Source organism: Lonchura striata, chromosome 31 (genome assembly GCF_050655825.1).
Source record: "Lonchura striata isolate lonStrDom1 chromosome 31, ASM5065582v1, whole genome shotgun sequence".
Taxonomy (NCBI): domain Eukaryota; kingdom Metazoa; phylum Chordata; class Aves; order Passeriformes; family Estrildidae; genus Lonchura; species Lonchura striata.
Window position 1 is genome coordinate 1,010,676 of NC_140733.1, and position 6,170 is coordinate 1,016,845.

The window sequence follows — 6,170 nt, forward strand, 5'->3', positions numbered from 1 at the left end:
TGGGTTTCCCTGTCTCTCTTTCTCTGAGCCAGTCTATCTCGGAGTTCTGCCATGGAGTCTTTAACGACTCCCGTATGATCTGCATAAAAGCAGCATTCCTCTTTCAAAGCTGCACACAGTCCTCCTTGTTGCATGAACAAGAGGTCCAGTCCTTGCCTATTCTGTAAAACTACTTCTGAAAGCGAAGAGACTGATTTTTCTAGATAGGAGATGGATTTCTCGATCCTCTGCAGGTCTTCATCGATGGTCATTTGCAGCTGAGAGAGTCCGTGCTGTTGGGTTGCGATGGCTGAGACACCTGTGGCTGTACCAGCTGCTCCCAGGCCGAGCAGCATTGCGATAGTTATACCTGTGATTATTTCTCTTTTGTGGAGTCTGTCAGGTTCTTCGAAAAGGTGGTACACTTCTTCATCTGAGTGGTACAGGACCCTAGGAACAATCAGAACTTGGACACAGAAGACAATAGAGTCATTAAATTTGTCAAGGAACACACAAGGACTCACTCCGGATCGCTGGCAAACCCACATCCCAGATGCGGATGGGACCACCCACTTATTGGTCTTTCTGTTGGGCTTGACAACTTTAGTGCAGAAGTTGCCTTTCTGCTTTGCTAAAGTTGCATTGCTAAAATACTTGCTTTGTCTTGTGATTTGACTCAGGGTGATTCCTCTGCGGGGAGTGTCCCATCTGCACTGGTGGGGGGCACTGGCTGTGGAGTAACTGAAGAGGGTGTCTAAAGCAATGCCTTCGTAGAAAGGGGGTTTAACATCATAACAAAGCCAACAGGAGTTAGTCAGGTTCGGTTTGGTTTCGTTTAGGGTTAGAAAGGTAGCTTCTAGCATACGAAAAATTGGGTTTGGATTGGACTCGGCTGTGCGGCTTATCTGGAATACATCTGCATGGCCAGTCGGGGTGTCGGTGACTTTTGGGGGCAAGGTTTTGGGGTGGGTTGTGTTTTTCCCTTTTAGCACATTCCTGATAACTTTATTGGGTCCTACTGGTCGAAGTGCTGGTGGTTGGAGTTTGATAATTTGTACATTCACCCACCTTCTCGGTCCTCTGAGGACCACTGTCCACGTTCTACCCGTGGTCCAACTAGGGTGGTCTGGCTGTAGAACGGTCATGTTATAACTTACACATCCCCGATATCTAGGCTGTGCATTGTGATCTCTGCAGCCAAAGGGTGCCCAGGTGAACTGTAAGAATTTGTCGGGCTCCTGTGGTTGCCACCCATCTCCCCATGGTCTGGCATCTGTAACAATGGTTTCGCAGCCCCAATATCTGCAATGTCCCCACCCCGGGTAGTCACAGTACCTTTTCCCTGGGTTGGATGCTGGGCACCAGTAGGCTATGTACATGAGTACGATACGTGGGTTTATGGGCCGTAGTTTTGGTTGTCCTGGAAACAGATCGGCTATGTGGAACACGAAGGATGGGGTGTTTGCTGTGGTGACCTCTTTGAACACCTTGTCACTTGAGAGATGTTGCATCACCCACCTGAATGGCTGATGAGGGTAGTGGCCTGGGTTGGCTTGCCCCCCGGCCACAAGCCCCAACAGCAAAATCGCACAAAGACACTGTGCATGTCTGGGTCTCACCGGTGTGGGACTCTTGGGTTTTGTCTGGCAGCTTGTTGGTCCGTCATCTCCCTCTGGAACAGGGGTGTACGCATCACGGGGACGGTCCACGAGCACGTCCTGCAAGTAGAAACTCACAATTTTTCATTAGCTTCATTCTGAAGGTCAGGTTTGATTGACCTGAGTGGACACCACTTGGTTTTGGCCTCTTTTTTAACTGCCGCGTACCCTCGTCCCGTAAGCACCAGTCTCCAGCCCCGTTCCCATTCACCTAGCTCGTTTTTGATCATGACCTGCGGGCCCTCCTCTAGTGCCTGGGTGGCCCAATGCTTTCAGATGGGACTGTTTGTCTCATCTCCCCTAGGGAATTGGTTCAGTGCTAGCAATGCGGTTGCCAGCATACGCGTTTGGTCTTTTGAGGGAATGGAATTGGCAAAGCCCTCTGCCTTTGCCAATACTTCTAACTTGGCTTTTAGGTCTGGTTTGCTCGCTCAACAATGGCCTGTCCAGTGCTGTTATATGGGATTCCCTGTACTAAGGTGATGCCCCACACCAAGGCGAATTCCTGCACTGATTTGGAGATAAAATTGGAAGCATTGTCAGTTTTAATTTGCTTGGGGATACCAGCCATGCCATAACTGTCAGCCAGTGCAGGATTGTGGCCTTAGAGTTGGATTTGAGGTGCTGTGTTGCTATGATCACTCCGCTGTAAGTGTCCACTGTCACTGAAAGCCATGCTCGGGTCTTCAGCAGTTCGCAGAGAGTGAAGTCTGACTGCCAGATTTCTGAGGCCTTGAGACCTCTCGGGTTGACCCCACCAGTCCTTACGGGTGACTTCTGGCAGTGAGGGCAAGTGGCCACTACGTGTCTCGCGTCTGCTGTCGAGATCCCACATTTCTTTGCCAGTGCTTTGGCTCCGATGTGGAGTGACTCGTGTAGTTGACGAGCTTCCTGCAATGTCCACACTCCCTTCGCCGCGGCATCTGCTTTGTCATTTCCAGTCTGGAAGAAGCCCTTGACTGGGTTATGGCTGTTGATGTGAATGACAGACACAGTGCCCTGTCGTGAGGAGAGTGCCTCTTCAAGCATCAAGGCCGCTGTAGATGTTGACACACCTGGTCTTGACATGGCTAGGCAAAGCTTTGCCACGAATATAGAGTCTGTTACGATGCTGAGGTGTTCATCTTGGAAGAGTCCGTATGCCAAGACCACTGCTGCTGCTTCTAGCTGTTGCACTGACAGCGTGGGGTCACAAGTTTTGACGCAATGCCATGTTTCTTCTGCCTGCCACACAGCTGCTGCAGTAGAAGTCGTGGAGGAGGCGTCTGTAAAAACCGTCGGTCCTGGCTGTGGTCTGTCTATGACCTTTGGTGGCACGTCTTTGTCGACAATGGTCAGTAGCTGGGTCCAAGGTGGTCTGGTGGGGTAGGAGACTTCTCCTCCGAAGCCAGTGAGAGCAAGGGCCAGGTGCTCCGATATCGCAGTTGACTCTACGGTTGGTTGCTTGCGGAAGGGGAGATGGATCCTTGCCGGCTCGGTCCCCAGGTGTCTCAGGGCGAGCTTCCTGCCTTTCGTGATGAGGTTAGCAACGCATTCGACTCCTGGGGAAAACGCTCGAGTTGGTCTTCCAAGGACCACCCATTGGATTGGCTGGGATTTTTCGGAAGGTCCTTGGGCCAGTGCTCGTGCTCCCACTTCTCCCTTCTGCGTGAAGTGGACATATAAATCTAGCGGTACACTTGGGTTCCACCTGGCAAGCATGCCAGTGGACATCTGATGTTCTATGAAGTTGAGAGATTTCGTTGCTTGTGGTGTCAGCTCCTTGGGGTCCCAGGGGTGCTTTCCTTTCAGGAGGTCATATAAGGGGTCCATGACCTCTGGAGGAACTAGGATGATGTTGCAGAGCCACTGTAGAGATCCCACAAGGCGCTGCATGTCATGGAGGGTCTTGATGTCTCGGTGGACCTTCACCCTGGGTGGAGTCACGTAGGAATTTGTGACCCCCACTCCCAGGAAGGTCATGCACGGTCCTCTCTTGATCTTTGTGTTTGCGATCTCAAAGCCGTTGGCCTGGAGAGTTTCAGTGATCGTGGACACTAGGTGGTCCACTTGGCTTGCTGATGGTGCAGCGACGAGGATGTCATCCATGTACTGAATGATGGTTGCAGCAGGGTGGGAGTGTTGGACTGGTATCAGTGCCCTGTCTACGGTGATTTGGCATATGGTTGGGCTGTCTACGAGACCTTGTGGTAGTACCTTCCATTGGAAGCGGAGGTTGGGTCGCTCGCCATTTGGGAAAACGACGGAGAAGGCAAATCGTTCTTTGTCCTCAGCATGCAGGGGTATTGAAAAGAAAGTCTTTGATGTCCAGCACTGTGCATGGCTGCCCTTCGGGGATGGCTGAGTTCGCGGGCAGCAGTGTTTGAACTGGACCCATGGGCTGGATTGTCTTGTTCACCTCCCTCAGGTCGTGGATGAGACGATAACCTTCTCCAGATCTCTTGGGGATTACAAACACGGGGGTGTTCCACGGGCTGGTGGAGGGCTCTATGTGACCCTTTTGCAGCTCGCGGTCGACCAGTTCCAGCAAGGCTGCCATTCGAGGCTTTGACAGGGGCCACTGCTCGACCCATATGGGGTCTGGTGATTTCCAAGTCAGTTTGATTGGCAGCAGTGGGTGTACGGCAGTGGCCCTTATTATAAATTTGTAATCCTGACTCCTAACATAGCAAGGATGTCCCTTCCTATCAGGGGTGGAGAGTTTTGCAAAATGTAGGGGTGGATTGCTACTGTTTGTTCCGGTCCCTTTTTTGTATGAAGCGTTATGGCTACTAATTGGGTGCTTTTCCAAGCTCGGGACGGCCCTCCCACTCCGTTCACTGGGGGGACTTCTTTGCATTGCCAGTGTCGGGGCCACAGCGCTTGGGGAAAAATCGAGCAGTCTGCTCCTGTGTCTGCCCAAAACTGAAGCCCTATGACATGGGGGTCCTGACTGTCATAAAGGCAGCATGTCCCCCACAGCATCAGGGGCTCCTTCCCTATTTTCATGGCCAGGGCCACCCAGGGGTCCCGTTCTGGGGCATCCCCTGCTGACCCTGCGGCACGGGCGCTGCTTGCGGTGGTAGTGGGTACGAAGGTACCGCAGGCTGTGTTGCGAAATTCGCTGGTGAGGGTACGAAGCTGGCTGTCTCCTGTGGGGGTATGGGGTATAAGGGCGCCCCGTCCCACTGGGGGTTGGCATAGATGGGCCGCCTTGCATTCGCGGCGGGAGGAGGCTGAGTGCAGCCCGCACGCCCCCTCCCTCTCCCGTTTCCCTGGGGCTGGGACCTGCATTCCTTGGCCAGATGTCCTTTCCTCCCGCAGCCCCCACAGGCTCCTCTCGAGCGTGTTTGGGGTGGAGGCGCCGCGGCGGGCTGCCGTGCCGGCTGGGGACAGCTCACCGCGATGTGACCTGCCTCACCACACTTGAAACACGCCATGGCACTGGTCAGGGTGTGGACGGCTGCCTGAATGGGTGTCAGGTGTTCTTCCCTCACTACATGTCTGATCATGTCAGCCAGGCTGGCTCCGGCTGGCAGGGAACGTAAGATATCTTTGGTGACAGAGTTGCACTGCTGGCGCAAGCAGTCAGCTACCACGGGGCCCTTTGCCTCTGCCGGCAGGGTAGAGGAGTCTATCGCTGCCTGCAGGCGATCTACGAACTGCGTGAAGCTTTCGCTCTCTGCCTGCCTCACGGTGGACCACGGCGACGGCTTGGCCACGACCCGGGAGGCTGCACGAATAGCCTCCCTGGCAGCCTGAGTGGTCGCCCTGACCTCCTCAGCCCGCATCTGTGTGGCTTGTTGCTGAGGCGTGATCATATCATCGTGCTTTCCCATAAGCCTGGATAAAGTCGATCTGTGTGACTGCACTGCAGTGTAGTGGCTGCCTCGCGCCAGATGCTTGGGCTAATAGCTTTGTACAATTATCCTCCCATTCCTGTCTAAACACAATCATTCCGGCACCATCAAGTATCATGCGACCTATTCGCTCGATATCAAAGGGAAGCAGGTCGTCATTACTAAAAAGACCTTCGATTAATGTGGAGACCATGGCCGAATTGATTCCTTTTTCTGCAATGGCTTTGACAATTGACTGTACATCTTTTGGGTTTACTGAGGCATATACCCTCTGCTGGTTCCCTTCCGGGCCGGTGATCCTCACTGGGAAGGCTTGTACGGCAGCCGCTGGGGACCATTTGGCACAGGCTATTTTTATTTCTCCCCAGTTGGTAAACTGGGCTGGTTCGTATTGTGGCTGCTTTTCGGTGCAGCTTAAAGCTTTATTCGTTTTTGATTTAAATTGCGTTGGCTCCGTTCCCTTCGTCTTAGAGTCCCAGCCGGATCCCGGCAGCTCTTCCGAGCTGCCGGAGCTGCTGCTGGACTCAGAGTCGGAAGTCGAGTGCCAGCGCACTTCCGGGGCTCGGTGCCGTTTTGTGCGGCTCCGACCCCGCTCCTCCCCCCGGGGGTGGCGCCGCTGCCGCCCCCCGGGCTCGCCCTGCCTCCTGCAGGGGGGGTTTCTCCCTTACATGGTAGCGGCGTCAGGCGCGGCTGC